The sequence below is a fragment of the Erpetoichthys calabaricus genome, chromosome 4, assembly GCF_900747795.2.
Source record: "Erpetoichthys calabaricus chromosome 4, fErpCal1.3, whole genome shotgun sequence".
In the NCBI taxonomy this organism is placed as follows: Eukaryota; Metazoa; Chordata; class Cladistia; order Polypteriformes; family Polypteridae; genus Erpetoichthys; species Erpetoichthys calabaricus.
In genome coordinates, this window is record NC_041397.2 from 263,768,654 (window position 1) to 263,791,828 (window position 23,175).

The following is a 23,175-nucleotide window of genomic DNA, read 5'->3' on the forward strand; positions in this document are numbered from 1 at the left end:
TCTGATATACTGTTAATTGCACAACAAACTGATAAGGTTTTTAAGCATGTTTTAGGTCACATTGAAAGTTGGCATTTTGGAATTAAACACCATTAGAAATTCAGGAAAACAGACTCAAAAGGTCTTGAAGGTATCAAGTGAAACCATGATAATAAATAAAATAGGTGCGTAATAATGCATCTCAAAAGGGATAACACTCCTCTGGTAAAGTTATGGCTGGGTTAAGGTTCATCCATAAACTGATAATGTTTCATGACATATCACACACTCTAAAAGCAATCATAAACATTAAAGAGCTGTTTTTCATGTTTATTAGATTTCAGCTTTAGCTTTTGTGATGGAACCAGAGCATCAGCTTGATCCAAACCCCCAACATGATCTCACCAAGGCAGTCCCAGTTTCAAATAATGAATAGTTTATTCACCAAATTGCCTCCAAAAGTAACACAAGCACAGGTACGAACATAATCTCTCCACTATTCACCTCTCCTCTATTCCTCTCATCACCGCACTACACTCCTCCAGTCGAGTGTTGCCTTCCTTCTTCCCAGCTCCAACTCGCCTGGATAAGAGAGTGTGGTCCCTTTTATTGAAGACCCAGGAGTTCTTCCAGTGCCAGGGTTACTGCCCAATGGAAATACTTTCGGGTCATACAGAAGTCTGATGTTCTGGGGAGCATATCTCCCTGCAATGATCCCTTGTGACATCCATGGACCTCAGCAGTGTTGTGTTACCGGAACTACAACTCCCAGCATTCCCTGCTAGTTCCTAAATGGGCGCCGACATGGAGAACTGCTGACATCTAGCGTTTGGGGGATTAAATATCCCCCTGAGACAATACTTCCCTGTCCTCTTCTTTTCTCCTGGCCAGGGAAAATAATAAGCCCATATCTGGTTGGGACACCTGTCCATTTATTTGGGGTTAAGGGACCATCAGTTCTGGTTGGAATGTCCGCCCATCCTTTAGGGTTGCCTAGTCCAACTTCCTTTCCTCTCTTGACCAGGGTGCCTTTACGTTCCCTTGGGGCATCCCGTCCAGGTAAGGGATCTTCCTGGTTCCTGGCCGGGATGCCCGACCATCCTGTGTGCCACCTACACTTTGTTATTAGTCACTAAATTCATGATAATTAACAGTGGTCTTACTAGGATGTTATTATAAGAGCGGGTGTTGAGAATCCGCTATTCTCCTTACCAGAATCCAGCGTTAGTTCCTCTTGGTTTGCAGGCAACCTTCGTAGCGTAGCAGAGAGTCCTGAATGTGTAGGAAGACAAACAGAGATGGTCACCCTAGTTTGTGAATTACTTGCCAATTATATTTAATTTCTTTTATAACACAATGGTGAAGATACAGCACTTCTCTTCCCTTCTACCTTCCCCCCTAATTGCCCTCTCCTACCTCTTTTATATAAATCAAAAACCTTTATTAAAACTTCCTAACAAGAACTCCTGCTTACATTATCATCGGGTGGGCATTTTCATATGCAGTGAGGGCAAATAAATGCCAAAACAAACTAAAACTGAAGTTTCATTGGGTGAGCAGATGACCCCTTTGAGATGGGCAGAGCTCATGCCTATACCACATGTACAGCTGTGCCCCAGATAATTAACTTCTTAAATCTACTTATAGTTACTTAGCTCCTCATTTATAACAAACAGACCGGTTGATCCCTCCAACAGCTAACAAAAACCACAAATGACTCCTGATCTTTGCTAAGTATATGAAGTTGGCCATTAAAGGTACCTGCACAAAAACAATGGTTGTGCTAGAAGATGTGTGACAAGTCAGGTGGACACAGAATATGAACAAGGAACAAAAAAGGGGCCAGTGGGGCAGCCATCATATAGATAAGAACATACCAATCTTATGTATTAGATAGACTGAGATATGATAGGCAAAAATTTGAACAATAAAGAAAATAACCAAAATACAATTATTTAAATTTACTTTTTTATTAACAGCAACATTATAAATTGGCACTGTTTTGATACTGTTCAGCTTAATGATATAAGATACTTTAATTATGTTTAAAAATATTAGAAAATAAACACTCATTCATTTTTATTGCCCACTTAGTTCAATTCAGAGGCAAAGAGAGCAAGAATCTAATCAAGCATTAATTGGTACACAGGAGGAACACATTCTAAATTGGATTATAGTCCACCCTACGTCTCACACAAATACGTACGGTTTACACACTTACACAGCATACGTTTACACTCTGAAAGTTGAAAAGAATGGAGAAATAAAGTACAGGAAACCTACACAAACTTGGAAAATATACAGATGTAGACAAAACACATCCTAATCTGGAATGGACCAGCAGTCTGTTTGATTTGAGACAGTAATGCTATATGCTTTACATTGCAGAGATGTGAGAACATGTTTTACAGAGACAGTACTATACTGCTGGCTGAAAATAAACTGGATAAATCCCTTTATGACTTTAGATTAGTATTTGGAATGTTTCAAAGAAATTAATTAAGTTATCTATGTATCACACTTTGCGCACACAAGTTATTTGCATATGATGGAAATCACCTACATATTACCCATTTCAAGGTATACAGTAAGTGATCTCTCCTGCAGTGGACGGTGCTTCAGAACTCTAAGCACTCCACTTTGCCAGTCTGCCACCAAATCATTCATAACACGTCAATTGTTTAATTCCACTCAGTTCATCTAAAGGTCGCAGGCGTCTGGAGTTAATGCTTACCTAACCTGTACCAGTTTCCCAGAAAAGTAATAAACTGGACTCATCAATATTTTTCATCAAAACAAGGTCCTAGAGAGGACAATTTATCACTTTCTTTCCTGCCATTCCCTCAGACATGCCTGTCACCGTGCCCTTTATCACATTTTTTGTGTGCTATTCATGTCTATCCATACTTTTCAACATCAATTACCCAGCAATCACTGAGAGCTACTCAGTCTGTTTGCTTGTATGTGTGTCTATGCACTGAGCTTTTAATATTATACTTCCCTTTTTGACCCGTTACCCCCAATTTGTATGAGGCTTTTTGCAAACACCTTTGCCAGAAATTGCTTATTTCTTTTTTGATTGTCTACAGTTTTGTTAAAACTGCATGCCTGCCTGCTCCCTTTTATCGACGTCACCCTTACTGGCTTATTTATCCTGCTTAGTTTGGACCATGTTTCCTCAGGCCCCAGAATCCATCTGCCTATAATGATGCCTCTCCCTTTAGTACTTCAATGTTTAACTGAGATGGGGAGTTAACCATAAGTGCTGAAAAGAGGTGAAGATCAGTTATGAATTAGCAATATAACAGTAGCGCTGTTCGGACCTGGCTGCCACCTCTAATTCTGAAGAGGAATCAATCAGATATTGATTAGAATAATTCGCTAAAGAGACGGTTTCCTGTCAAACTCTGGATCTAACCTCAAAGACCCTGCTGTCAGACTTATTGCCAATGCACTGAATAATTAGAAACACTCAACATGCTCAAATGACTAAAATAATTTGTGTATTTTTTTTAATTCATTCATGTATGCTAAAAATGATTTGGAGTAACAACCTTATAGAATAGGAACTTTAAAATCAGCCATATTGACAATAAACTTGTATGTCAAAAATCTCTTGAGAGCTTACAAAGCAATGTTACCTATAGGCAGAAGCAGTATTAAATAAAATCAGAAAATACACACTTGATGCAGCATTCAGGTGTGTTCGGGAACAAAGTTAACTGTTTTGAACCTTGGAGCATTTTAAATTTTTATTTACTGCATTTACTTCAAAGAGAACAATATCATATTTTTAAGAAATATTTTTTAATATTATTTATTCAAATATATGTTATTTATTCAAAAATAATAAAGATAATAGATTTCATATTCTATATAAGTATATTAAACACATGTTGTAAGAAAAAAGGCAGAAACAAATAAAGATTTGAGGCACTGGAAAGCAAACCCCATATACCTGAAAAGAAATTAAACATGTACAAAAGGTGTTAGAAAAAACATCTTTCTAGTCACAAGTCTAAATGTTGACTGCCCAAGATGGCGGATCTTCGATCTTTATGAACTTCCGGCAGGAAGAAGCTGGCTCAGGTAGATGAACACTGGAAGAGGTGTCATTGGTGTTAAAACTGTCATTCTTTTGGTCTATAGATCAGAGAAAAGAAAAGGCATTATTACACAGCGCCAACCTGTGGAGTGGCACGGAATTACCAACACTAGAGCCCTTGAACTGTCCCCTTTGTGGACACTCATGACTGTGTTTTTAATAGCATTTTAATTGATGTGACATAATTTAAAACTAAGCCCAGATAGGCTTGTGGTGACATAAATAGCTTTCATAGAAACCAGAGTCCAACTTAAGTGAAGTAAAAATGGCACTGATTGAGGTGCTATTGTTAATTGCTGATTGTGAAGGATCTAAGATTATTTGTACTTCATATTTCTCAAATATAAAATTTTTCAAAGAAGAGCCTGATCGAGAATTAAAATGTTGCAATCATCTTGCGTATGTACAGTACAAGCAACTGAAATGATGATGAGTTCCTCATTACATGAAACTCAGCTGCCATTTCTGTAGTTTGTCGTGGGGATTTGTTTTTCCATCAGGAGCAGCTCTCAGACACGTAGAAGAGGAAAACATATGGATGGAAAAAAAACGTCACTCAAGGTAAATTTTGAAAGAATAATTTAATCAGTAGTTTGCGTCACAGACAACATTTTTCTGTTTTATGAAGTTTTTGAAATTTCCAAAAGAAAATTCAATTCGATTAGATTAGATTAGATTCATATTAATCCCCAAGGGGAACTTCAAATAAAATGTGTACAGCACAGTCTGTTTAAGATAATTAAATGGAAGTTGCTTTTTTGATAACTGTCCTGAAGACAAAGTGTACCAAATTTTAACTAAATTGGTCCAACAGGAGCCAAGTTGTGTCTGGCAGACAGACAGCCAAAAATGACAATAGTTTTTTTGTTTTTCCCTTTTATGTGAATGTAAATAACAATTGCTTTTATCAAGCAGATAATGACCCAAACAAAACAATGACATCAATTTGTCACAACAGTGACAAGATTGATTTGGTTGCATTTGCTTGCACTCTTTTCTGTGTATGTACAATTGTGTGGGTGGATAGGATATCTAAACTCTGTCAGAGCTACTCTCACTTTCTTCTTAAGTGAGAACTCAAAAGTTTAATTCATTCTGAAGCTCTTTTTTTATAGCCCAGTGTTTCTAACTCTAATTGAAGATATACGCAGGAAAGACAGAAACATTAGTGACGCTTGATTCTTGTGGGGGCTGGGAAAGTCAAGGGGGATGGACTGCTCAGTGACTTATGATACAACAATCAAAGCCACTGAGTGTCTCTGTGTGTGAATTCATGCAAACAACAGAAAGAAGAACTACTGTCTGGCTGGATTTTGTAATGGTTAACCTATATAATCTGTCTGAAAAATCACTAAACCACCCATCCATCCATCCATCCATTTTCCAACCCGCTGAATCCGAACACAGGGTCACGGGGGTCTGCTGGAGCCAATCCCAGCCAACACAGGGCACAAGGCAGGGTGCCAACCCACCGCAGGACACACACAAACACCAAGCCTACACTAGGGACAATTTAGAATCGCCAATCCACCTAACCTGCATGTCTTTGGAATGTGGGAGGAAACCGGAGCGCCCGGAGGAAACCCACGCAGACACGGGGAGAACATGCAAACTCCACGCAGGGAGGACCCGGGAAGCGAACCCAGGTCCCCAGATCTCCCAACTGCGAGGCAGCAGCGCTACCCACTGCGCCACCGTGCCGCCCAATCACTAAACCTTACTGCTTAATTTTGTTTGTATGTTTTACTAAATAAGTTTTATTAGAAAAGGACCTATCTTTTTAATCTCTGAAACAAAATGAAACATAACTTTATTTTTACACCTCTACAGCAAGATAGGCTACAGACTCTGCAACCCTGAACTGTAATAAACAGATTTTGAAAATAAATGGATGACAAAAGAGTTTATTGAAATGTATCACCCTCCATACATAATAAGTCCATGTTAAGTATTCTTAAATTCATAGGGGTCTCCTTATGCTTAGGACATGTGCTTCTTATATCTGCTCCAAGGGAACAATCCTTTTAGGTAGTGTAAGTACCATGTAGGACAGATGGGCATGCTGGCTGGATGAGGAAACAGCCTTTTGCCCAGGAGGAGGGATATATTGGATGGACCAGTGGAAGTTGGAGGCCAGGAGCAGTTCCATCCACCATACAACAGATCACAATAGTCCTACCAAGGCATCACATTTTGGACACCCACTGGGGTACATGGGAATTGGAGTTCGGAAGTACAGCCCTGTAGGGATCCCTGGGTGCCATTAGAGGGCACTATTGTGGGAGGATCTCCCTGGTTTCCATATGACCTGAGAATGCTTCTGGTGCCACAGTGTGTTCTTTTGGAAGCAACCTGTTGTACAGACGATGGAACTTCTTCTGCTCTCTGGGTTCCACTAGTCCATCCTTAATATGCCTCCAGCTGGGCAAGAAGCTGCTTCCTCATCTGTCCTCTGTGGTACTTACAGTTGTTTGCCATGAATTTGGAACTTTCCAATGTCCAAGTTATTGTAAAAAGACAATATCCTCCCTCTTTTTAAATTTATTGCGAAATGGATCAAATTATTAAAATATTTTCATGTATGAAAGTTCAATCATGAGATCAGAAAGTGGAACATCGAAAATGATAATGCCATTTTCGTGTTTATAACATATACAGAATGTTCAACTAGAAAAATGGCACTACAAAATGGAAACCAGTCTTCATTATGAAACATCTGGATAACTGTTCTTCAACTATGACTTGGTTATGTTTCTTCTTTGTACAAACATTTTGTCCAATAATAATTTATTTCTCTTTAGTAGTTGATGAATTTAACAGGACCAAAAGAATAGTCACTTCTAAAACTATAACATCATACTTTTATCTTTGAGGATGGAAAAAAGTTCTCAAATATAAATTGTAAAGGTTGGCCTAGTTAGGTAGATGCTCTTGCAGGAAGCACACTGGCAATAAGAAAGGGTGCAGATGTGCAGGTGTAGTAAAGACACCATTTCTGGAGAAGTGTTCTAGGGATGATAAAATAATGGAAGGAACATAGTTGAGATTATTTAACAGAACTGGAGTCCTCCAACCCAATAGATCGCATCAGGGAGGCCAAGTAGGTTATCTGTAGCTGCCTGTTATGTTTTAATTTAGAAATGTCTCTCTGGGTTGCTTTGCCCTTTATATAACAATTGGGTTAAAGAACTGCAGGGACAGCTGATAAAATTGCAGGGGAACTTGCAGGAGGATAGTCCCAGGAATTCCAGATGGGAAATTCTGCTCACTGAAATTATTCAAGAAGGCTCCCACCTGGGTTATCTCCTTTGAGCTTGAAGTCAAGAGGGCAGGTGTTGGCAGGAGCTCAAATGGTGCAAGGAGGAAGAGATAGAGGTGGTGAGAAAGAAATGGGAGGCTCTTTGCATGAATGTTCACTTCTAGTTAAGTTCTCTAGGTACCTCAGGGACAAAGTTTTTGTAGATAGGCCTATTGGGAATATGATTACGTTGTGCCTTTTTTTGTATTGTGTGCATGGTGGCGCAGTGATAGTGCTGCTGCCTCGCAGTAAGGAGACCTGGGTTCGCTTCCCGGGTCCTCACTGTGTGGAGTTTGCATGTTCTCCCCGCGTCTGCGTGAGTTTCCTCCAGGTACTCCGGTTTCCTCCTACAGTCCAAAGACATGCAGGTTAGGTGCATTGGCAATCCTAAACTGTCCCTAGTGTGTGCTTGGTGTGTGGGGGTGTGTGTGTCCTGCAGTGGGCTGGTGCCCTGCCCGGGGTTTGTTCCTGCCTTGAGCCCTGTGTTGGCTGAGATTGGCTCAGCAGACCCCCGTGACCCTGTGTTAGGATATAGTGGGATGGACACCCCTCTGTTGTTTGCTATATTCTGGTATTCTTTTCCTTTTTTATTTATTATGTGTTTAATTTCCTCCTTATGTTTAACTTATCCCTTGTTCGATTCACTGTTATATTTGTCCTCTTTGTTTTGACTTTTGCTTCTTTGTGCCTTAATTAGGTTCAGGGATGGCTTAAAAAGTGCTCCCCACTGACCATAAAGTCAATGAGACAATTATGGAAAAAAATAATGTATAATAGTCTTGATACTTAAATTCACATGGTAAATTTGTGTTTTATTAAAGTCAATCATTCAGATAATTAATTTTTATTTTATGCTGCATTTTTTATAATGATCACCCTTATCTGGTTTGTTATAAGGCAAGAACAATGCATTAATACAGCAATACAAAGTCCATGAGGATGCAGCCGCAGTTCAAGGAGAATCCTCAAAACTAAAATGAAGCTCAAAGAAAACAGCTCATATAATATTTACACTTCTTACAGCTTTTTCGTGAATCAAAGTAATTATTGCCAAATGATCTGTGGACTGTATAATTTGATAAATATACATTAATGTAATCATTTGTGATATTTCAGATCATGGGAAATATTACTGGTACAGTTTGCACTGTTAAGTATAAGTTAAAAGTTGGATGCAATAATGATTATCTGCTACTCATCCACGCTGCCAACATTCCGTTCCCTTCTATTCCAGCACATGTATGGTGAAAAGCTTTAGTGAAAGTGTCATTGTAAATGAAATATGTTATAACGTTAAAATCAACAATGTATTGTGCCCAATTTAGTACTGCAAAGCATGTGGCCCTTATTTGCAATAAATTCCTGCACAGCTGTTTTCTGTAAAAACATCGCCTCTCACACTCACTTATATGAAATTTTGAGGCCTCTGTCAGGCATACATCAGTGTGAACTACTAGGTAGCATACAGAGTTTTAAACACCATAAGGCTGGTGGTTTAGCTCTCGCCCCTAGGTTGCTCTGCAACCCTCAGTGGCCTATTAATAAATATGTGCTGCAATTAATAAATCTACTGTATATGCCTACCATTTATCTGCTACAGCTCTGGAATTTTGAACCACTTTGGGGTGGTGTTCACCGTAAAAAGCCATTATATAAAATATACATTGTTGACTAGCAAGCCCTGCGGTGGGTTGGCACCCTGCCCAGGATTGTTTCCTGCCTTGTGCCCTGTGTTGGCTGGGATTGGCTCCAGCAGACCCCCGTGACCCTGTGTTCGGATTCAGCGGGTTGGAAAATGGATGGATGGATGGATGTTTATTTCATTCAGACGGGAAGATTCTGGGCCCAAGAAGAACTGGGCCAACCATAATGTGCACAATTAGCCTTGATATACATGTGTATTGTTTCTTTTGTGTCTAAAAGGAGAGACCAACAAACATTACCTGTGCTTCTGAGTCTCAAAGCTAGAAAATGTATGTGAATTTCCCCTTGGGATTAATAAAGTATCTATCTATCTATCTATCTATCTATCTATCTATCTATCTATCTATCTATCTATCTATCTATCTATCTATCTATCTATCTATCTATCGTATGAAGTGATGGCAATTGTCCACTTGGACGGTAATGGTAATTTATGGCAGACTCCCTGATGGATTCATTTATTGCCTCTTTGTTGGGTGTGTGACTGCACAAGTCTTTGCTTAGCTGAAGATAGAAGGTTAATTTAGAAAATACAGCTTTTTAAAGCAATCAGAAAGCGAGCACAAAACATTTACTGGAGAAGCAGCTGCTGTTTTTAGCTTTGTCAATCTTCAAGGTAAAAGCAAAAAATGTACCTAGGGTGAGAGCTGACGACTCCATTTGCACAGCTTCAGTTTTCTATCATGAAGTATATATTCTATCCATAAGGCATAAAGCAGCATCAGCAGATGAACACTTCACTCACATTCACTAGAAAGGTTTCTCTTGTTGTTGGCAAAAACTGAGCAACTGACTAATTTGATTCTGAATCACATGATCACCAGTATAAAGCATACAAAGCATCAATGGCTAAAACTTGTTTTTCTAACCTTCCTTTCAGTTTTTTAGACTGGGATTAACCTTCACCTATACAAAGGATCAACAGTTAAAACAGTGTTTCTAACCTTTCTTTTAGTTTTTAGAGTGGGATTAACCATCACCTACATTGTATAAACAATTTATTGATATATAAAGACATATGCATGCATAACTGCTAGTGGAGTTCCTTGCAGGAGCTCAGCTCTAAAAGTTGTTTAAAGCTTTCTAGCTATTAGAGTGTCTCTAGTAGAAAGACATGAGGCTGAGTATCAGTAATTTAGCAAGACCAACTTTATTCAGCTTGAAACAGGAACAGCATGGTTATTTATTATAGCGAGATCTACCACTGTCTTATGCACAGACACAGCAATCAGGCAGGGTCATGGCCAAGTAATACTGTTCCCTGCATTTATAATGTTCCTTGCATCACCCATCGACGGCAAGTGCTTATAGCGCGAGCGTGATCTGCTTGGATTTGATTTTCTGCGAGCCGCTGCAGCGCTGTGAACCTCTGGTTGCCCTGGCAACAGATAAGCAGTCTTCTACAGATGCGGTGATCGTACTTCGGGAAGCTGGGGGGGGGGAGTATATACTCATGTGTGAGTACTAGGGAGGCAGCTGAAGGGCTCTTGTCATGGCAGGGGTTAGTGCTTTGTTCTAATGCCATCTCTCTTCATTACTCTGCAGATTGGAAGACTGACAACCGTTTGACTGTGGACGTCACTTCTGATGTCTACCCTCCTGGATCCGCCCCTTCCTGCCTGGAGCCTATATGACCAGAAATTCAACCATATTTGCTCACTTCTGTATTGTAATAAATATATATATTGTGGAAAAGGCGCTACATCAACGCTGACCCGACACAGACTGACACCGAAAGCATGTCAAAAGGGTAACATAAAGATTTATTTTTTCTTCAGCTGTGGGGCACATCTTCCCCATGTTCAACAGGCCATACACAGTCCCCAAAAACACACAAAAAGTAGACACCAAAACACACTTCTTCCTCCACTCCTTCCAGGCAGCTTTGTCCCCCTCCTCCCAACTGTGGCGCGCCTCGAGTAGTGGCTGTAGGCTCCTCTTATAGCCCACCTGGAAGTGCTCCAGGTGATGATTTACCAAATTCAGGCTACATTACCACCCACATGGGCTCTGGAAGCGGTGTAGCTCCCCCTGGCGGTGGCTACAGAGCCAAACTGGGCTGAGCTCTGGTGTTCCACGATTGTGGCCTTGATGCAACCCAGGGGGGAGTCCACTAAGCATTCTGGAGGACGTAGTGTGCAGCCCATGGCTGTTCCACCAGATTCAGTGCCAAAGGGTCGCTGGCAAGCGGCTGGGGGTGGTACCCAGCCGGGATGACCAGAAGGACCAGAGGAGGGATCACGCCTTCTCCAGACCACGAGGGGGCGACCTCCCTGGTGGCTTTGGGGACCATGGGAACAGAGCTTAGAAGCTCAACCCTATAGGGGCCCATGGTCACCGCCAGGGGGCGCCCCGATGCCTGAGGAGCCCTGGCCCTCAGCACTTCCGCAACACTCGGAAGTGCTGGGGGGAAGAAGACCAGGGACACCCGGAATGCTTCCGGGTGCATAGCCGGCACTTCCGCCACACCAGGGAGTGCCGGCCGGCACTCATTGGGTGGCACCTGGAACATGTCCAGGTGATTATAAAAGGGGCTGCCTCCCTCCATTTGATGGCTGGAGTTGGGAGGAAGAAAGATGGAGCTTGGAAGGAGAGGAGTGGAGGTGGACCAGAGAGGAAGGCATTGGTTGAGAGGCTTGGACTTTGGGGTGAAAGTGGGTTGTGTGCTGTCACTTTGTAAATAGTATGTACAATAAACGTGTGTTGGGTGTTAAGTCTATGGTGTCCACCTGTCTGTGTCCGGGCTGCTTACCACAATATATAAATTGTGACATGTGAGTCCCTGTCTTGCACCACAAAACACGAGGCTGAATCTCAGTACTTTAGCAAAACAAGCTTTATTCCACTTGAAACAAGAACAGCAAGGTTATTTATTGTAGCGGGGATCTACCACTTTCCTATACACAGAAACACCAATGAGGCAGGGTCGTGACCAGGTTAATGAGCAAGTAATACTGTTCCCTGCATTTACAATATTTATTGCATCACCCATTGGCAACAGGCGCACATAGTGCGACCGCAGTCTTTTAGGATATGTTTTCACAGCGAGCTGCTACAGTGCTGGGAGCCTGCGGTTGCCCCGGTGACTGATAAGCTGTCTTCCACAGATGCGGTGATTGTGCTTTGGGATCCTGATCGGCGTGTTGTACATTGGGGGTAGCCCCAAAATTGTTTAGAAACCTTACAATATATATAAGTATATATTATTTAGCACACATTTATATATAGGTTAAATTTTAATCTTTATATTACTCATTTAAAGGGGAATTTGTGAATTTACTCTTTACAAAAAGTTCTTAAGTAAGGGATAATGACATTAGCATGATAGATAGATAGATAGATAGATAGATAGATAGATAGATAGATAGATAGATAGATAGATAGATAGATAGATAGATAGAGTTAGGTCCAGAAATATTTGGACAGAGATAACTTTTTTCTAATTTTGGTTCTGTACATTACCACAATGAATTTTAAATGAAACAACTCAGATGCAGTTGAAGTGCAGACTTTCAGCTTTAATTCAGTGGGGTGAACAAAAGATTGCATAAAAATGTGAGGCAACTAAAGCATTTTTTAACACAATCCCTTCATTTCAGGGGCTCAAAAGTAATTGGACAAATTAAATAACTGGAAATAAAATGTTCATTTCTAATACTTGGTTGAAAACCCTTTGCTGGCAATGACAGCCTGAAGTCTTGAACTCTTGGACATCACCAGATGCTGGGTTTCCTCCTTTTTAATGCTCTGCCAGGCCTTTACTGCAGCGGCTTTCAGTTGCTCTTTGTTTATGGGCCTTTCTGTCTGAAGTTTAGTCTTCAACAAGTGAAATGCATGCTCAATTGGGTTAAGATCAGGTGACTGACTTGGCCATTCAAGAATTTTCCACTTCTTTGCTTTAATAAACTCCTGGGTTGTTTTGGCTGTATGTTTTGGGTCATTATCCATCTGTAACATGAAACGCCGCCCAATCAATTTAACTGCATTTAGCTGGATTTGAGCAGACAGTATGTCTCTGAACACCTCAGAATTCATTCGGCTGCTTCTGTCCTGTGTCACATCATCAGTAAACACTAGTGTCCCAGTGCCACTGGCAGCCATGCACGCCCAAGCCATCACACTGCCTCCACCATGTTTTACAGATGATGTGGTATGCTTTGGATAATGAGCTGTTCCACGCCTTCTCCATACTTTTTTCTTGCCATCATTCTGGTAGAGGTTGATCTTGGTTTCATCTGTCCAAAGAATGTTTTTCCAGAACTGTGCTGGCTTTTTTGGATATTCTTTAGCAAAGTCCAATCTAGCCTTTCTATTCTTGAGGCTTATGAGTGGCTTGCACCTTGCGGTGCACCCTCTGTATTTACTTTCATGCAGTCTTTTCTTGATGGTAGACTTGGATATCGATACGCCTACCCCCTAGAGAGTATTGTTCACTTGGTTGGCTGCTGTGAAGGGGTTTCTCTTCACCATGGAAATGATTCTGCGATCATCCACCACTGTTGTCTTCCGTGGACGTCCAGGTCTTTTTGCGTTGCTGAGTTCACCAGTGCTTGCTTTCTTTCTCAGGATGTACCAAAATGTAGATTTTTCCACTCGTAATATTGTAGCAATTTCTCAGATGGGTTTTTTCTGTTTTCACAGCTTAAGGATGGCTTCTTTCACCTGCATGGAGAGCTCCTTTGACCGCATGTTGTCTGTTCACAGCAAAATCTTCCACATGTAAGCACCACACCTCAAATCAACTCCAGATCTTTTATCTGCTTAATTGATAATGACATAACGACAGACTTGCCCACACCTGCCCATGAAATAGCCTTTGAGTCAATTGTCCAATTATTTTTGAGCCCCTGAAATGTAGGGATTGTGTTAAAAAAATGCTTTAGTTGCCTCATATTTTTATGCAATCGTTTTGTTCACCCCACTGAATTAAAGCTGAAAGTCTGCACTTCAACTGCATCTGAGTTGTTTCATTTAAAATTCATTGTGGTAATGTACAGAACCAATATTAGAAAAAAGTTGTCTCTGTCCAAATATTTATGGACCTAGCTGTAGATAGATAGATAGATAGATAGATAGATAGATAGATAGATAGATAGATAGATAGATAGATAGATAGATAGATAGATAGATAGATAGATAGATAGATAGCACTTTATTAGTCCAAGAGTTGAAATTCAAGAAATATAACAAACAAGTTCAAATATATTCTGGTTTCTTCATCATATCTTCCCCCATCTTAAGAGAATGGAAAAAAATCACTTTCATTTCAAATCCCAGCCCTAACTCACTTTGGCCAGAGTTACTAACTTTTCCAGATTTCCACTTTATAAATACTGTATACAGCTCTGCATTGGGTTTTCCTGTTGGACTATTCACACTAATAAAGTATTTTGGGACAAATATTGCCATATAAATAAGAATGATAGATTTTTCTGATTCCCATGCCAGAGCTGTTGTCAGTCTTCTGGCTGCTTTGTGCAGTTATATATTTCTCTCTCTCTCATGGATACAGTAATAAAAACAGACCTGAGATTCAATACAGGGTTAGTCAAGCAGACTTAAAATAGTAACAGGCTCTGTAGGATTTAATGATTGTAGAGCTTTTTATGTAAGAATAATGAGGGTATTATCCTATTAAATAAATAAATTACCAATGCTGCATGACAGTAAATATCACAAAAATATTCCAGTTTTTTTGTTCTATTTTCAGAAAGATGTTTAATAAATGACATATGTTGAGATGTTCAAAACATTCTCTGTAACATCTAGTATATAAGCTACAGCACTGAACAGTTTACATGGTGATGTAACTGAACATTATTCTAATGTGTTTTGCAGTTGTATTTAGAACATATTTCTAGTGTCCTTATCTATTTTAAGAAATCTTAGAGAGTGTTTATTTTTAAACATGGCAGGCATAGGTGTTGGCAGCAGGATAAGATCAAAATCACATCCTAGTTGCAGTCAGGACTATTTGTGAAAATTTCAACATAGAGCAAGATTTGGTTTATTAATTTTGTTAACATTAAGAGCTATTTTTTTTTTGTAATTTATAATAGTGTTTATTATCTGAAGTCTACATAAATACTATACAAAAATAATAGAATAAGGCACAAAGCAATTGTACAGTTGCAGCCTATCACCTTAGTTTATCAACATTTAAATCTTCCTCTGTCAATACATTGTACCATTTGAGTCAACAATTAGATTCTTGGGAAAAATGAGGGTCTCGGTGGTGTGAGATAGCAAGAGCGGAGTAGAACCAGTGGCAGACATCACCTCTAAGTCACAAATGTAGCACTGAAATTAAAGGGAAAGCTGTTATGTGAAATCCAATGTTTAAATAATAATATGCAAACAAAATGAAAATATTTGTCTAAAAAAGTAAATTAAAATAAAATAATTATAAATAAGAATGTTTTATTAAATAAAGGGCTACAAGTGACTGAGTATTTTGCATTGCTGCCTTACAGCTCCACTAGATTTACTTTAAATCATGGCTCTGTTACTGTTCTTGTAGGACTTCCACGTTCCCCTTGTGTTTGTATTATTTTTCATGTGCTCAGGTTTATAATGTCTCAAAAGTAAAATGTATAAGTGGATGTAGGTTTGTGAGTGAATGCATTCTGGTGCCACAGCTAACATTGGTCTCCAGTTTACAAAAATTTTAAAAGTTATTAAATAGATAGATAGTTGGATGAGATAAACAAATAAATCAAGTGCAAAAAAACATTTTATTTCTTGTGTATTTTAATATGTAAAAAACAGCCAAAAAATATTTTAATGAGTATGCCTGAGATATTTACTTCATCAGCTTCTTTCAAAGTTATTATTTACTGCAGTACTTTGGCCATTGTGAGGCAGTTGTTAACACTATCAACTCAAAGTTCCAGAGTCCTGAGTCTATGTCCTGGACCAGTCACTTTCTTTGTGGACTCTGCATGTTTCATCTTTTTTTGTTTTGGTGTACATCACAAACAAAAGCAATTTAGGCAAACTGGTGACCTTGTGACTATAGAGGAGCCTCATATGAATTAGCATGGATGTACAGTAGGTCTGAGTATTTCTTGTCCATAGCTAACTCCTACTTTGTGTCCCATGCTGGCACAGCTTCTCCCTCATAACCTTACTGAATAAAGTAGGTCTCATTATAGTTAAATGGATGATTTTATTTAAACGTTCAACAATTAATCAATGAACAGATGCACTAATCAGTCAAAACATTAAAACTGCTGACAGGTGTAATGAATAACATTAATTATCTCAATAACAATGGAACCTGTCAAAAGGGGTGGGATACATTGGGCAGAAAGTGAACAGTTAGTTCTTGAAGGTGATTCATTGGAAGCAGGATAAATGGGCAAGTTTAAGGATATGACAGACTAACGAGGGTCAGATTGTAATGGTTAGATGACTGAGCCAAAGGATCTCCAAAACAGGAGGTCTTGTGGGGTGTTTACCAAATGGTCCAAGCATTTGATAAGATGCAGTGCATGAAGCAGAAGGTTATGGTTCAAGGAAATCCTGTCTGAATTGGCTTAGATTAAGAGTGGTGTTAGATAGGTTAGTACTAGTAGGGCTGCTGCTATTTTTAATATACTGTATATAAAATTTGCAGATGCTGCCAAGCTAGATGGATTGGCAGATAATCTTGAATCCTTTGAATCTTTACAATGGAACTTGGACAGCATATAGGCTTATGCAGATTTGTGGCAGATGAAATTTAATATAAGCATATGTAAAGTATTACATGTAGAAAGTAAAAATGATAGATTTGAATATACAATTTGAAGTCTGAAAATACAAAGCACATCTTATGAGAAGGAATTAGAAGTTGTCGTGGACTCAGCACTATCAACTGCCAGACAGTGTTCAGAAGCCATTAGTAAGGCTAACAGAATGTTAGTTTATATAGTGCCCTGATGTGTGGAGTACAAGTCCTTTATAATGCACTGGTGAGGCCTCATCTGGAGTACCGTGTGCAGCATTGGTCTACAGGCTACAAAAAGGACATAAAAGCACTAAACAAAGTCCAGGGAAGAGTGACTCGGCTGATTCCAGGGCTACAGGGGTGAATTATGAGGAAAGATTAAAAGACCTGAGCCTATACAGTTTAAGAAAAAGGAGATTAAGAGGTGAAATGACTGAAGTATTTAAAATTATGAAGGGAACTAGTCCAGTATATCGAGACTATTTTAAAATGAGTTCATCAAGAACACAGGGACACAGTTGGAACCCTGTTAAGGATAACAAACATTAGGAATTTATTTTATACACAGAGAACCATAGACACATAGAGTAAGTGACTAAGTAGTGTAGTAGACGGTAGGACTTTAGGGACTTTCAAAATTAGCCTTGATGTTTTTTTACAACAATTAAGTGGAAAGGACTGGCAAGCTTTGTTGGGCTGAATAGCCTGTTCTTGTAAGGTATGTTCTAATGTTCTAAAATCAGGACAACCATTAAACCAGTGACAGGGTCATGTGCGCCCAAGGCTCATTGATATATGAGGGGAGCAAAGGCGAGCTTGCCTTGCCACTGAACAGTTACTGTAGCACAAATTGGTGAAAAACTTAATGCTGGTCATCAGAAAAAGTTGTCTGAACACACATTGCATCACCATTTGCTGTATATGGGGCTGCTTAACCGCAGACCAGTCAGACTGCCAATGCTGACCTTTCTCCACAACCAAAATGACCACAATGGGTATATGAATGTCACAACTGGACCATGGAGCAGTGGAAAAAAGTGGTTTGGACTGATGAATCAAATTTTTGTTTAGATCATGTGGATGGGCAGGTGTATATGTTGTTTACCTGGATTAGATTGGAGCAGGATGCACTATGGGAAGAAGACAAGCCGACGGAGGCAGTGTGATGATCTGAGCAATGTTCTGCTGGGAAGCCTTGGGTCCTAGTATTCATGTGGATGCTATTTTGACATGTACCACCTACCTAAAGGTTTTTACAGATCACATACATCCCTCCATGGCAATAGTATTCCCTGATGTCGGTGGCCTCTTTCAGTAGAATAATGCACTTTACCACAAAATTGTTCAGGAATGGTTTTAGGAACATGACTAAGAATTAAGGGTGTTGACTTGTCCTTCAAATTCCCCAGATCTCAATCTGAGTGAGCATCTCTGGGATGTGCTGTAAAAACAAGTCCGTTCCATGGAGGCCCCACCTCACAATTTACAGGACAGAAAGAATCTGTTGCTAACGTCTTGATGCCAGATAGTGCAGGACACAAAAGTCTTATGGAGTTCATGTCTCAACAGATCAGAGCTGTTTTTTAGAAGCCACAGTTATATTTTTGTCCAAATGTCTAACAAATATATATAGCTAGCAAACAGAGGTAAAACGAGAACAGCTGATTTTTGTGGCTCCATACCAGCATCCCAGGATTTTTGTGAGAGAAAAGATGAAAGACCAGGGGCCTCATGTATAAACGGTGCGTACGCACAGAAATGTTGCGTAAGAACGTTTCCATGTTCAAATCGCTTTTCCACAGTACCTCATACCCTGTCGTATGCAAGTTCTCCGCTCGGTTTTGCAGACTGGCGGGACCCAGCGTCAAAGCAGTGCTACTGTTCCTGTGTGGTTATCCTTTCTTAGATCCACATCCACGACGGTGGCTTTATCAAATACACTGAAATTACTTATGAACATATTGTTCATAAATTTAATGCATCTGATTGTAATTAACCTGTAACAATATAATGGTCCACAGAATGGTCAAACTATTCTAAATACCATAACTGCTTTATCGTTGTTACTCTCACTGCACCTTCTTCTTCTTCTGTCAGCTGCTCCCGTTAGGGGTTGCCACAGCGGATCATCTTTTTCCATATTACTCGCTCTACAGCGATTGGAAGGAGAATTATCGGTATACAACATCAAGCACTTAAGTATCACAAAGTATTTAAATTCTTTACATTTATTTGCTTAGCAGATGCTTTTATCTAAAGTGACTTAGAGAAGAGGTCAACATAGTCGAGTAAACATTAGTCTTGGGGACTGTTAGGGAACAAGTGTTAACGGACAAGGTTATAAAACTGATTATCAAAAATGAAGAACTCTGAACAAATAAAAGCTAATGATAACTTTTAGGTTATGAGAGCCTAACAGCTAGCTGTTTGACAAAAAATTACCAAACAAGAGTCTTCCACCCGTTCTTATACGCATTGAGGGACTCAGAAATTTGAATGAAGGTGGACAACCTGTTTCATCAGTTAGGAGCTATATATGAAAAGAGTATGGGTTGAGATTTTCACTAGATGCCATTCCTCAACACCCTTTAGTGGTTAAGAAAGGATCATAGGACCCCACAAGTGTCTCCATATATATAAAGCTGATGACCCATTGACTGCTCAGTAGGCAAGCATCAAGGATTTGAACTTAATACATGCCAGGGCAGGTAGCTAATGTAGTGATCTGAAGAGTGACATGTGCCTATCAGACATGCCACTGCATTTTGAATCACCTGCAGTGACTTGGTGGCACATGCCTTTACTCCTGCCGGCTGAGAGTTGCAGCAGTCCAGACATGACCAGACCAAAGCCTGGACCAGGAAGTGTTGCATACTTTGTCAGATATATTCTAATCTTGTGGATATAGTACAGCGTAAATCTGCAAAACCAAGAGATGGTAGCAATATGCGCCTTGAAAAACAGCTGGTCATCAATCACTACCACAAGGTTGTGTACAAGCTTGCCAAATGTTAGCATTAATAAGCCAATCCAAACAGAGATAGGGTGCTGAATAGACAGATGAGCTGGGATAACAAGACGTTCCATCTTTGCCAGGTTTAGTTGGAGATGTTGCTCTTTCATCAAGGTTGCAATATCAATGAGATATCCAAACATTCCAGTTCATGGCCGGATTGAGGTGGGTGCTATTGATGCTGCAGCATTAGGCCCATTCCTGAAATAGGCCCAGATGAAAACAGTCGAGAATTTTCTGGAAGCTGAACAGTTTTCCTTTGCTATATTAACCTCAAAATAATTCTTAGAATGAAATTTGGAGTCCAACTTTTGGACGCCTAGACACAGTGTTACTTGTTATACAGTTACTATTGTTCTTTGCAGTGTGACCTAACTATAACGTTGTTGTGTTTATTGTTAACCGAAGATTTCAAGTTAATGCTATCAATTTTATGTTAAAAAGTTTACTTAGTAATTTAGCTGCATTTTTTGTGGGCCCGGCATGGATGTTTAGAATTTTTAAAATCCTCGACAGGATTCTGATCTATTATGAAATTTAAATCGTGGACAAATTTTTACCCTCAAGAGTCAGGACTGAGTCACTTTGACCCAATGTCTCTGCAAATTCATTTTTTCTTACTCTGTTTCATAACAGAATTGCGAAATTTTGTGTATTGTTCATTGTTAGGTTTTCATGTGACGTCACTTTGTGATATCTTTCTTCTTGTTAATCTCGAGTTGTTACGATACTACGTCGTTATTATTATTCATGTTCAATAAAGGCTGGCTGGTTGCGTCGCAAGCAATTAAGGCTCCTTGGTCGGTCTGAGTGTGCATGTACGGTGAATGTCGAATGCACATGCACCAATGGCGAGAAAAAATAGACCTTTTTTGCGCTGCAGCATCAGGTCTAATTTTGTCTTAATCCGGCCCTGTTCCAGCTGATGCCATGCAGTTCTCTTCAGAATATGACCAAGTGCTGTCAGCTGAATTATGTACATACCAAAATTAGTTTGACAAATGTGAATTAAAGCTTGCAAGGACTGTGTATAGGAGCCCAAAGTAATGTTCACGCTTTTGTAACTAGGTAGTCACTGTTTCCAAATGCTGTGCTTAAATCTAATAACATTCTCTTTATCATAAGATATAAAAATGGCATTTACAACACAAATAAGGGCTGTATCATGTATACTGTGACATCTGCAAAAGCCAAACAAGATTTTTTCAGACACATCTGTATATGTAAAATATGACTGAAGCTGTGTAGAGACCACTTTTTCAAGTACTCTAGAACGAAGACTTAAAGTTGAAATAAATCCAGAATTATCTAGCATATATGGGTCTAGCTATTATTTTTTTCAACAACAGCCTGATAACTGACACATTTAAATCATCAGGATTTGTGACAGTCAACAATGATCTATTAAGAATGTTAAGAATGGCTGAGAAGGTTTTTTTTCAGAAATTAAATGATGACTGTCTATTCTGTCATAAAGTGGTGTATACAAGGGAAAATGGAGGTTGACACTGCATCACTTGTTTTGCGAGATGACTTTGCAATCTGAGATCTTATATTGTCAATGCTATCTTTAACAAAGTTCATCCATCCATTCATTATCCATCCATCCATTTTCCAACCCGCTGAATCCTAACTACAGGGTCACGGGGGTCTGCTGGAGCCAATCCCAGCCAACACAGGGCACAAGGCAGGAAACAAACCCCGGGCAGAGCGCCAGCCCTCCACAGTTAGCAATGTTCATAAAAGCTGTATTGTAAGGGTTTTAAATGGCAGTTTGGATATTCAATCTATCCTGTAATTCCTCTAAACAGTACACAAATGTTATTTCTGTTTTAATCTATTAATCTGGCATAGAATTCAAAGTGGACCAGAAAAATAGTTTGTATCAGGATTTAAGTTATCAATTAGTGTAGTAGACAGTAATACTTTAAGGGCCATTAAAATTTTACTTAATATTTTTCATAAGATAAGTTAAAAGGGGATTGGTATACTGCGTTAGGCAGAATTTCCTGTTCTCCTCAAAACATTTCTCATTTGCTTATGTTGTCAATGAAAAATGCTCTTATGATGCAAAAGTTTCATCTGCTAATTTATTTTCTGAGTCTGTTATTATCATCATCATTATTATTATTATTATTATTATTACTGTTGTTGTTGGTGTTACAAGGCAGATGCCTTTGTCCAAAAAAAAATTTGAAAGACCACAATAAGTTACAAATATTTACAGGTATTTTTTATGGATGGAGCATAGACCAGTTTAGTATTTTGTTCAAGGTCACACAGGGAGATAAAAAAAGGAATTTTAACTTCATGGTTTAAAGTCCAAGTGCTTAGCCACTACACTATACATGCTGACAGGGTCATGTGGAGCTGAAGCCTATCGTGGAACCTGGGCAAGCTTTTGGCCCATCACATCTTTGACATGTGGGAGGAAATTAAAGTCCCTTAACAAAACCCTTATAAACATTCAAGGTAAGTGACTAACCTGGGACTGGATCCCAGGTTCCCGGATTTCTAATGCTGCCACCCCACCCACTGCATTCCCATACTAGCCAGCAAACATTTTTAATAAAATTAATTTACAAATCTGAATCATAAGTCGAAAGTAAACACAGTGAATGACCATGTTTGATTGTCCTTTAAAAAACTGTTAATACTTTGCCTCACTGTTATGGTTGTGCACTTCCTGTTCTCTTATCTTTCAAGTGACTACTCTTGAAAAATAGAACAGCATGATAAGAAGCTCTGCGTCTGCTCCGCATTCCAGAAGTCTGCCATTTGTTTGACAAAAGTGTGTCAGGATGTGATTTTCTCACAGTTTAACATGAAGTTTAACATGGTTTAATGCAGAACCTTGTTCCACAAGACTGCTATTTTGAGAAAAGTCTTACTCCGTATGGAGTCTTGGCAAGTTATTTTAGAACCAAATACAGACATAGATAATGAAGTTTTAAATCTGGTTTGAACAATTAAACTTTGCCTTAAGACTTAATTAATTGTCAAATACCACTCAATGTAAGTCACTCTCCAACTTCTAAGATTAAAATGCACAGTCCTTCATTAAGCTCTACATTTTCTGAATTTTCTATTTTCAATATAGAGATGCACAGAGAGTCTGTTCCAGAAGAAAAACGCATAAAGTGGGAATCAGCTCTAGACAGGACGCTAATCCATTACTGGGAAATATCATTCTCATGCAGGAAAGGGTAGACAAGTCGGGTAAATAGCACAGCTTAGCCTGTGTGAGGCAACCCACCAAAAGAAATAGATTTTTTCAGCAACCAGTTATTAATATATTGATTAATAGACTCATTTAAGTAACATGTTTATATTGTTATACAGTAGATGCAATCTCATCGGCACAA